This window comes from Pezoporus occidentalis, unplaced genomic scaffold (assembly GCF_034315485.1).
Source record: "Pezoporus occidentalis ecotype Australia unplaced genomic scaffold, CSIRO_AGI_Poc_V1 ctg43, whole genome shotgun sequence".
Classification (NCBI taxonomy): Eukaryota; Metazoa; Chordata; class Aves; order Psittaciformes; family Psittacidae; genus Pezoporus; species Pezoporus occidentalis.
The window spans coordinates 1,469,840-1,481,736 of record NW_026915758.1 but is presented as its reverse complement, the minus strand read 5'-3'; the positions used below and the strand labels follow the sequence as shown (position 1 = coordinate 1,481,736).

The 11,897-nt window shown below is 41.2% G+C and overlaps 1 long non-coding RNA gene across 1 annotated transcript in view; it reads right to left on the bottom strand.

The window, feature by feature from the left end:
* Window positions 1–8,146: 8,146 nt before the first annotated feature.
* Window positions 8,147–11,897, bottom strand: part of LOC134171924 (uncharacterized) — a 189,132-nt gene continuing 185,381 nt past the window's right edge. Inside the window, exon 10 of the long non-coding RNA XR_009967773.1 lies at window positions 8,147–8,890. This is a non-coding gene — a long non-coding RNA (uncharacterized LOC134171924). The remainder of the gene's footprint in view (window positions 8,891–11,897) is intronic.

Genomic DNA, 11,897 nt, shown 5'->3' with positions numbered 1-11,897 from the left:
TACAGCTGAGCCCATAGACTAGCAAGTGCATCAGTAGGTGCTGTTTCCCTCCCTTCCCTGCTTTGATCCATGGGGCTGTGGACCTCCCTTCTGCTACATGCAGAGCCAGTGAGGCTGGTGCTGGCTGCAGGCCTGACATTCACATTCCCTTATCTTTGGCATTTATTATCTTTTAATTTGTTGAGCTGTTTCCACAGGTAAATACCTGGTTATTGCAATGGGAGTTTGTACACCCCTATTTTACCAACGCGTTTAAAAGTAGTAAGTGGTCTTCCAAGTTTCACCTCTGCAGCAGCAGGAGGTTCCAGACTGCTGAGCAATTTCACCTGGTGCAGCACCACAAACATTCAGGTCCGATGTGAACATTTTCTAGTCAGCAGTCACCTAAGTGGTTCTATTTTAAATGTCACTGTCTCAGTTGCATGAGACAAATCAATTATGATGAAGCATCTCCCATCTACCTGTTCTTAGGGTCAGTTTTCAGACACAGCCTCATCTGAAATTAATCAATACATATATTTTTTAAGTACAGCATTTTCTCCTTACTTTGAGTAACCATCAGTTTGCTTTCAGTATTACCCTTTGTCACTGGATCCAGTAATAAGTCCGCTCTCAGAAAAGAGCTGAAGAAATTCAACTACATTCTGCATACCAAGAAAAACAGTGAGCAGTAACAGAAATTTTAGGCACCTAAAGGAGTATATCGAAGTACCATCATAGTTATGCATTCTCCTCACTGTAGCTCAGCCTTGCCAGACACAGTATTTCTTACCATAAATATCATCTCCCTCATGTCAATGTGGAAAGACAGCTAGGTCCAGAAATACACTAGCGACGTCTGGAGAGGAAGCAGTCCTCCTTCAGTACTGCTACTGACCTTCCCTCTGGCTCTGCATCCTTTGAAGCACTCTGAATTGTTTATCAAAATCACAAACGAGGCGCAAGTCAATTACCCTCTTAGAGCATAAAGCTCTGAGTCTTGATTACATGTGCAAGAGGAATATTTACTTTTTAATCAGGGTTGACTGTGGGGTGTGGAGGTAAGGCTATTTTGAAGATTAATTAGTTAGTATTTGTACGTTGCTTTGAAGATGTGAGATACTAAGTATTTTTATGTCATCCAGCTAATGGCCTTAACTCTTTCAGCCATACTGATGTCAAGGCCTTGAAAAGTGGTCCTTGTGAGCAATTTTTATGTAAACCTTTAGTAGGCCATATTGACAAAATGCAAAGATGGAATTTGCTGTTTCTATCCCAGTCTTCCATCTCTGCCAAACCCTGCAAATAAATGGTACATTTTAAAACACCAATAGAAGAGGCAGGTAGCTGCAGAGCACATGGTTTTACCTCCTTTTGATTCAGTGTTTGGGCTTGGCAAAGATGAGCAGTTCGTATGTTACAAACATGGTGCATCTGTTCTCATGGCATCTGCTGAAGAAAACCATGAGCTTCCATGTTCATTTTGCAGATGAAAGATGTAGAATCTTTGAAAATTTGGACCTTTCTCCTATCCAGGTGGCTAAATCCCACAGTGGGATTTGGGCGCATAAGTATTTTCTGGAACTCAGCCTGTCTGACTTGCCCAAGGTCAAGCACAGAGCATATCTATACTGTAAAGGGAGAAAAAAGTTCCATGCTACTCCTTTAACGCTGTCTTATTCCTCCTTTCCTAAACAGACAGCTGAGTTCGCATGTTCTTTTGCATTAGGACAACCATTTTTTTATACACAAGTTCAGGAATTTAGCTTTATTTAGTCTCCTGAACAATCAAACCCATGCAAACAATCTGGGGTCACATGGAGACAAACGCAATCCTTTTCTTAGGCAAGCACAGACCATAAAATCACAGGGGATGTTCAAACTTTGGGATGTATCAACTGCATCCCTTTTGTATACCCCACAGCAGCTGGACAGAGCACAGTATCAAACCCCAGGAGGAAAATGGCTATTCTGTCAGCCACAATGCTGGTGTGCATCTGCCACTGTGAGAAGGGAAGATTATGAAAACAGGAAAAACAATAAAGGTGGCACACTGACACCAGTCTGATATTCCAACATCCATCCTCAGGAAAGTTAAGAGGCCTCTTGGCATATGGCTTCAGCTGAGACGATGGGCAAGAGAAAACCCCAAGGTCTCCAGATGAAAATACAAATGACAAAGAGAAATTTCTGGAGGAGAGAGAATGGAATGAGCCACCATTCATGTAACTGGCATTTAAAATCAGATAACAAATGGCAACCTTGTTACCATCAATTACGACAAAGCATAATGTCACATAAAAGCTCAAATATGTAAAAGAGACAAGGTCCTTTGACTGAATATGCTCTAGCTGCATCCAGCACAAATTACACAGGCTGGAAAACTAAGCAGCTTCTTACAGGATCAGGTATTATACGAAGTGCTCAGGATTTGGGTTAATGAATACAGCATTCTCCCAGATGTTCCATCATTGTTCCAGAGTGGGAGGAAAGCTGGCTGCAGACCAAATCAAATTTTTATATTCCTCTTAGATAGTGCCAGACACTAAGATTTCATCAATATAACATCTGAGGCACAGAGGCAACGCATCATGGTTGGATAACCCTATATTCAATCCATTTTGCTGAAGACAGGACAAATAAACTAAGAATCAGAACATTCAATGAGTCATATCAAAGGTATAAATTGAAAGTCAACACTTGTACTGCATATAATCTAGCTGAAAAAGAATTTATAGCCTGGAATTTCCCATTTAAACACTGCTGCTGCTTCTTGCAGATATACTCCAAATGCTAACTTTAAACACTGCCAGTCCTTTCAAGTTGGGTTTTCTGCTTGCTTTATAATATCTTTAGGATGCACATCCTTCTCCAGGGTAATGGAGAGTTTCAGAAAATAAATTAATTGCTGAAAATGCCTAGCAAAAGTGCACCATTTAGTTTTTACTAAGGAGCTAAATTCAGTCTGGTCTTTTTTTTAAACATATCATCCTTTTCTGCAAGCAGAATCAAACAAGGAAGTTTCTGCAATGTGCACCTTTTTTTGGTGGTCAGCATAACACTCTAGAAATGCCTTAGAGGTGATGACAGGAATACAGAGAGTCAACATCTACGCTGGCCAACAGAAACCCACCACAAGAAATAAACCAAACTTTTCAAAAAATACACAGAAATTAATAATCATTTGCAAGTTCATGTGGAGTGCATGGCTGATCTTCATGCCAAGCAAGAGGCAAGCTGAAGTCAGAGAAGAGGGTGTACTTGGGGAATGAGTTTTAAGTTTGAGGCTTAAAAGCAGACTGGATGAAGTCTGTGTTTATAAAGCTAAGATCCAGCACAGTTACACTAATCTGATCTGGTCCACACTTCTGTTTACACTGGTCACTTAGCCTAGAGGATTGTGCATGTGGGCTTGCTTGTGCATACGCATCCATGAGACCTAAACACCTACATGGATTTTTTTTTTTATACCCTCTAAAAAAGCAGGTCAGGACTCAGCATTCACTGGGCATGAAACAACATTAAACTATAAAATGTTCCCTGCCTGGTGCTAGCAAGGATTTCAAGTTTGGGGCACAAGCAAGTATCCGGGAGTGCTGTAGATATATTCACCACAGGTATCTGATGTGCTGCTTCCTAGGTGGCCTTTCTTAACATGACATCTGGTGTCATGTAGTAGGAGAGAAAACAAGAAGGGGAGAAGGAGATGCCATAAGGCTGCTGCCCAAGAGCGGGTCCTGCCTGTGGTCCTCTTTAAGCCCAAGGGCCGCACCAGGAGTGCAGTGAAATGCCTCTGCAGCTTCAGGGACTTGGCAGAGCCTGGAGCTAGAGAGCTACTGCATCATGGTGAACTCATGGCACATGGGAGACAGGAGCTGGGGGACAGATGATTGAACACCACACTTCAAGCACAACAATTAGCTTGCACTAAACTTAGGGCACCTATAGGCACATCACTGATAATTCAGAGAAATGTATCTTGTTTGAGTTTACAAAGCTGGAATTCAGCCAGTGAAAACAACCACATGAAAAGACCTTTAAACTTTCAGGGGACCAAGAAAACCTCACCTTCATTTATGTCCCATGTGAAACCTTTCACTTCACCAGTTGCAGAAACATGGCATGTAACTGAAAGGGTATTGACTTGTTCTTAAAGGGAAAAATAATTCGCATAATATAATACTTTTGTGAAGTATTATTTCTGTGTGCGTAACATGATGACGAGTTGATAAAGAGGGAAATGTATTCTTGGAAATGCAGACTTCAGATCCTGTTGATAATAGGTGAAAAACTTGAATTGTATTTATTCATCGAGGGAATATCCTGTCTCTTTAGCATAAAGCCTGTTCTCTTCTGCTTGCATTTGTCTAAATATATCTTGAATTTCCATTCAGCTCTGGCTTGTTGGTTTGGGTTTTTTTTTCTTTTTAAGTAATTATTTACAAATTAGATTTCTTGAGAGTAAACTATCAGAGGAGACACACTCCCCTCTCTTCAAATGTATGCAATAGATCTAATTATTTTTCTGTAAAACTACAAACAACCTTCTAAATAATGACAATCATTAGAAAACATTAGGGTCTGTCACTTACAATCTCTGCCAACTGCTGATAACATTTTATTACTGCTTAGAAAGGTTGATTAAAGCTTGTAATAGATTTAGTGAGGGTGAAAGATTAACAAAAAGGTATTTATGATAGAGACACTAAAACATAATATGTTCTCAGTAAACACTTGAGAAAACCCAGCCCTGTGACATTTATAGATGTTGCTCAAGACATCGCTTTTCATCTGCACAGTGAGACCAGTAACAAGTTCCTACATGCTGAGCAAAAAAAAAAATAAAATAAAATAAAACAAGAGAGAAAAAAGGAAGAGGAGCACATTACCTTTGTATGTCCCATGTCAGAGCAAGTGAGAAAACGCTCTTCAAAAATAAGCCAGCTGAAACCTCAGAATAAATTCCTGGGAATGCTATTGTTTGACCATTGGACAATCTCCTTTGAAATTACAGCAATACAAAACTAAAAAACAGGTTGGATCATAAGGTACTGACTAAGGGGCATCTATTTATGCCTGGTCTTGGAGAAGGATGTCACTAACATCCCTCAGTCCACCCACCCCACATCCCTGACCGGGGGGACAGACATGCTGTGTGGGGCTCAGCGCTGTAGAGCACAGCACTGAATACATCATAGCTGGCACTCTGTGATGGGCTGGCAAGATGGGCATCAAAGCTTTCCTCCTGCTCAGCTTTCACTGGGAGAAGGCACAGCCAACAATAGGCTAGCAACTCTGAAGAACATTTTTCACTCTGGAGCTATTACAAAGGATGGCACCCACATCCCTCAACAGCAGTGAGGTCCATCATCCTCTGGAGATGCCAGCCTTGCAGCACAGTGACTTCATGGTCTGCACTGAGCCTAAATGCCTCAGGTCAGAACATGCATTCCTGTGGCATAGTAGAGCCCCCCTGAAACATTTGATCATTTATCCAGACATAGGGACCACTTGCAGGTACTAATTTAACAGACTGCAGGATCATCTGCTTCTCACTTCAGAACAGCCTCTGCTGAGACCAGTTATGAAAGACCTGGTGAAGCTGAGAAGCAGGTGCCCAAACTCAGCAGTTAAAACTCAAGCCAAGGATGAGAATGCACATGCCATGGCAGGGATCTTCAGCTGTCCTAGGTCAGTCCTGACCTTCAGCATTCTGCTCTGCCTCTCATCTCCCCTAGTCAAGGAGATAGAGCAGGAGGGTTTGCCTGGCTTCCATAAGCCTGTGGCTTGCCTTAGCAAAATAGACTGAGGTCTATTCCAACAAACTGTGGTGAGTCAGAGGATGCAGAGCATCCACACTCGGACACTAGGGAGCAGGAAAAATCTCCAGTAGTGAGCTGGAGCAGGCAGTGAGGGGGCTAACTGGTTCAGACTGCCTACCTTAAGCCAACACAGCAGGACTAGATGACTTCTTAGGGTCTTTTTCTGACCTAATTCTGTAACACCCCTCATGAATGATCTCTCTGTTTTGGTCTGGGTTTTTTTTTTTGATGATGGGCCAATATTTAACAGCACACCTCAACAGTGACCAACTGACACCACAGAAATAATTTGTTGAAACAAGTGACCAGCAAGATCACAGCCAAAAGTAAACACACTGGAAAATAAAAACAATTTTTGTGCTGTGCATGCCTTGACAAGTCTATACCAGATATATATACACAGTCTGTAAACACATTAATGCGCGGCTAATCAGAGAGGTCAAACTGCGGTGAAGCAGAATGAGCTTGTGGTTAATCCAAGCAGAGAACCACTGTCTGCAGCCTGTGAAAATGCTTGTAAGTTAAAGTACTGCAAAGTGGATGACAGATTACAGAACCCGTGAACGCAAATCAGCCTGCCCCAAACTGTTCCTCAAATGCACTACACCGGTGACCCTCACTTCACGGATGACTCACACCTTTCATGTTGAAAAGTGGAAATTTTTTTTTAATGTCAAGTGATGGTCAAAACTAAGATTGTTACTTATTATGGAAGATGTAAACCCAAATCTGTCCCTCATTTAACCATACTCCACTGTGTCATAGCCAACATATGAGCCCAAATGCATCTTCTGAGATTAAGTTAGACAGTGATGGGTTTTCTCCCTCATTCTTTCATACCTGGAAAATTAATAAGGCCTTGAAAAGAAAATATTTCCAGGCTATATAAGGACACACAAAAAACAACAAATGTAAACAAAAATACCATATTTATGTGTTGATGTAGTGAGTCAGAATAAACATGACAGCTTTACCTGAGAAATCAGAGTCTGAAAACAAACCCCGCATGTTTGGCAACAGGCACAGAAGATTTTTGCAAGAAAAACCAAAAATAAGCTTAGCAACATACTTTACAACTCCCACAGGTAAGTCTTGTTCACCCAGGCAGGCTCACCAAAGTCAAGAAAAAAGAAGAATCCTATAAATGCTGCGTGCCGAGCACCCCTCAAGCCCTGTATTCCACATGCTGCCTGTATCCCACAGAGCTTCCAGCTGAAAGCTGTTCCTACAGGGCTAACCTGCTCAAATAGCTATATTTCTCACGTTAAAAATAACAGCAGCCCAGCAAAGGTTGGCATAGCAAGCTAGAGCCACAGAGCACTGGGACAGGCACAGTTCTTTATTTCCAGCATTTATTCCTGATCCCCGTGGCATTTGAATACCTTCAATATGATCCAGAAAGATGATTTTCTACCAGGGCAACAAGGATAACAAGCAGATTGCAAAAGACACTGCTAACACTGGATTGTGATGATAAGTTAATTCTACATAGTCTGAACCATTTTGGAGTAGACAATGGATAGAGGCCTTCCACCTGACTGAATTTCTGGTTTGATTGTGACAAACTTAGTCGTGGAAGACATTGAGGGAAATTTTGAGAGCTGGATGGTGTGTCCAATACATTCAATTAAAGGATGAAGAGAAGATCAGAGGAACCATGAAAGCCATGAAAACCTCCATACTGTCAGTGTCTGAACAAAGCCAAATATCCTGAGTGCTGGTTCATCGGCTGTGAAAGCAGCAGATTAGCAGAGAAATCCAGATAGGTTTGACTTAGCAGGATTTTTGCCTCCAGCCTCAGATAGAGGAAGTATTTCAGTTTTTGCCTCCCAATTAGGTGCCACAGCACAAATTCACATTAATAAAAATTGCTATTTTGTCTGTATCTCCTTGATTCAGTAACACTATTTCGGTGGGTTTTTTTTTTTTAAAGAGGTTAAACCATGATGTTTTACCAAGACTTTTTGTTCTTGAGAACCAAAGCATTCTTTTTTCTTCTAGCTCAGGAAACAGCTGCATAGGCAAAACTATGGCTTGTACTAAATGCTTTTAAAGAAATGGCATCCCTTCTCTTTCTTTTTGCATAGCATAGACATTTTAAGAAAAGATGCTGAATTTCTCAGATTAAACAAATACCTTCTAGCAGCAACAGAATAACAACCTTTCCCAGAACTGTGAACTCCAATTTTTGCCTCTTCTGCTTCTAGTGTAGCACCATTTCCCACACCTCAGGAATCACACATTCCATAATGATTTGTCTCAAGGTGGAGAAAAGGTAGGTATAATGTGTATGTTTTAGCTGGTGTTTTTTTATAAGAAAATAAATGAAACTTTCACTCTCCAAATTCCATTGACTAAATGACCAGGGTTTTATTTTATCTTTCCCTGAGCTCAGTTTGCCATCTCTTGAAGTCAGTGAGAATTTTTTTTTTTCAGTGGGTACTGAAATAAATCATAATGAATCAATAATTATCCACACTTGCTTGATAGCTGGGACTTCTGTTATATTCCACAGATATCAGGAAAGTTTTCTGTTATGTTGCTCAGTTTCATTTTTTTCCTGCTGCCCCCTGTTCACTCTGTTCTTGAAGCCAAATTTCCAGCATAGCTTTTCCTGTTAAAGGCAAGAGATTATTCCTCTAGAGAGGTTTTCTTTCTCAGGGTGGCATTTTAGCTACTGACAAAGTCAATGTTCTTTGAGAATTTTGGGCTCCACTCCTACTACCCTTAGGGCAGGAATAAACTTCCTAGAAGAAATCACTCCTGGGGGTGCCGGAACAGGCCTTACATGGGCTGGAAGCTCCTTAGTTCCCAGCTCAGGGTGGCCGCTGCTCCTGACTCTCAGGCACTATGGTGCCCCGGCAGCATCTTCTCTCAAAATCACTCACCATTAATCTCCTTCTACTTCTCCTTGAAATTATGTTCATGTTATCTTTCTTGAGGAAAAATCATTTAACTTGAAATATGTCCTCACGATTACTTGCTTTCTCCAAGTTACTCCAATTTCATCATCTAGCGCTAGGTAAAACTTTAGTTCCTGACCTTGAAGTAAATCTGATTCAGCAGCAGCAATCTTCTCTATCTCCCTTCTGCAAACACAGAGTCCAAAAGCAAATTGGTCAGAAAAGAAGAATTCATATGCATATCAAATACACTCAGTCCTGCACAAATTACCAAATATCGTTCAATATACAAGATGCAGAGCTCTCAAACAATAGCTAAAGCATGTTCCCTGCTTTTTATGTGTTCCCCAAGAGCCCTGGAAAGGAACCCAAACCTGGAGGATCAATATGGTTTTTGACATTCTGTGTGCATAAAACTGCCTGGCATGTGCTGGTCAAGTTAAAATTCTACGTTAGTATAATCCCTCTACTTTACCAGCTTCTATACTGTTCCATGCACAGGTAGCAATTTGTGTGGATCATGGGTTACTGTGGAGCAATGTCTTGGAAACTCAGATGTTACTAGACTGTGCCTATATACCAGCTTCCAGAGTACGTTTTTTATGCTAGCCATCATTAGAAATCATCCTCAGCACAAGCCAAGTTAAGCCAAAAGCAGGGAAAAATACTTATTTATCCAGTCCAAAATAAGCAACACAGTTGCAGAAATTTATAACATATGGCTGAAAAGAAGGAAAGAAAACTCTGGCTTTCTTGCTCTAAAATCAAGTCCAAAAGGCCCATCATTCTCTCTGTCTCGCTTGGTATCTAGCTGCCAAACAAGACCTAAGCCACATCTGATTCACATGGCCAAGGTCTCAGAATTGGTGTATACACTCCATTTCAAATACATATTCCCAGGAGAGAACCTGCAGCCGAGGAAGGCAGCTAACTTACAACCTGCACTCCTTGGTGGAGTTCTGGGAAGGTTCAAATCCATCTCCCCTCCCACATTCAGGGGTTGGCTTCACTGTCCTTTCCCTGGACTGTTCACTGGCCTGCCTTCTTCAAATGCAAATGTCCCTTCAATAGGCCAGGTGCAGACATCCCTTATCCTTCACTGAACTATTGGTAAATGATTAATCCAGAGAGCAGCAAAACGCTCCCGCTTACCAGGGCAAATCTCAGTGTGAAGCTTTTCCAGGCTCTAAATTTCCTATTTCAAATCAATGTATACATTGACAACCACAGCTAATACAAACTTGTCAGCTTAATATGTGCTTTTGGGATAGAGATCCATGGAGTGATTGATGGACCCCATCTTCTCCCAGAGGGTTAGCATGAGCCTGATGTGATGTAGTCACCAGGACTGGAGCAAGAGCAGAAAGAGTCCCTGTTGTCAAGTGTGAGAGGGACAAGCATTTGATCACTCTTCAGAATTTTAGGCCACAGGAATCTGTGGCATCTGTGACAAAGAGTCTGAATAAATATATTCTTTCACCAGATTCTGCTATGTATTTATTAATAAAACATAACAAAAGAAGTAAAAGCCACAACAGAATCTAAGAAAATCATAAACCTCAGCGCCTCTAAGTCACCTTATAAAAACTGCCAGAGACAGCCAGACAGGCTGCTGACTTGCAGGCAGCATCTCAGACAGCCTGAGAACACAGCTCCTGTGTGCAGCTGAATGAGGGGAAGGTGTGTCAGTATCAAATAGAAACCTCTGCTCTGCTGTGCCCACAAGCAGTGCCTCAGACTCCACACATCACCCGGCCCCAGTCCCGCGATCAGTCATCGGAAACCAGATCCAGCACAGAAATGTGCTGAATGCGGAACTGCCAGCGCTGAGTCAGTCTGTTTGGGGCTGCCCCCACGTATAAAAACATTTTGGTTATTGATCTAAAGATTCATGACTCACAAGCTCAATATAACAGTGGGATTAAAAGACTGCTTTGTTCTTGGAAGTGACACATACAGTCTCCTCAGGGCACCAGCCCTCCTCTGTGACACCTGCTCCCTCAGAAGAAAATCCACAAGGACTTGAAGAGTTGCCCAAAAAACAAGTAAGAGGGGAAGTGGGATGTGCAGCTCTCACTCCATCCATTCATCCATCCTTCTATCCATCCATCCATACATCTATCCATATATACATACGTACATCCACTCACCCTTTTCTAGCTCTCAAGGCTTGGATAAGGCAACTTCATCTATTCTGCGGTGTGTCACACACGATTTTCATAATGTGTCTTCTCACTTATTAGCAGATGAATCTGAAATTCCCCTCACCATAAGGGATAATTCACTACGTGAAACTAATAAACAGCTTTAGATCAAAAGATCTCAAGTCAGACTCTTTACACGTGAAAATGTGAGAGTGACCTAAAGAAGTACTTTCTAAAGCCACAGAAATATTTAGGGGCCAAACTTCAAGGATCTCATCCAATTTATACATGGAAGCTGTAGAAGCTGCAAGTGACCTTTTATGGTGCTCAGTCATTTACAGAAAACACAAGAGCATACTCTCCCAGTGTACTCTAGCATACTTTCCTTGCCTGGGGAAATTCATTTTGGATGTGTGATGTCTCTCTGAATTAACTGGCACCAGTTTTGTAATCAAGCACTGTTGAGCCAACAGAAAGACAAGGACTTACAGCATTTTCGTGTGGAATACACACACACAAAAAAACCCACCACCCTAAGAATTGGCCCAATATGCTATAAAAGACCACAATACATGCATTCATTCATGAAAAAATTAAGTATATAATCACATGATGAGCAAAAGACTTCATACGATGGTATACATATTTAAAACACATACAACCCTATTTAAATAAACTGCACACTGTGCTAGATTCCAAAAAATATGAAGTTACAATAATTGTCACTTTCAGTTTTATATAATTTTCCAAATAAAAATGTGAGAGTTGCCATTAACTAGTACTGACAATGCACATACAGTACACACATTTGTCAATTTCATTAACCTTCCAAATTAGGTATTCACAGGGAGCTAATGGCAGCATAACACATCATTACAATATTCAATGCAATTTCATGGATATTATGTATAGGGAGAAATTTTAGGCTCTCTTGTCCTTACAGCTGTTAGAAAATATTACACTTTGCAAATATCCCATTAGGGATCGGGAAATGCTAAATAGCAGAATCTGAATAGCATGAATTATGTCCCCCTTTCCCGCCTCTCCTT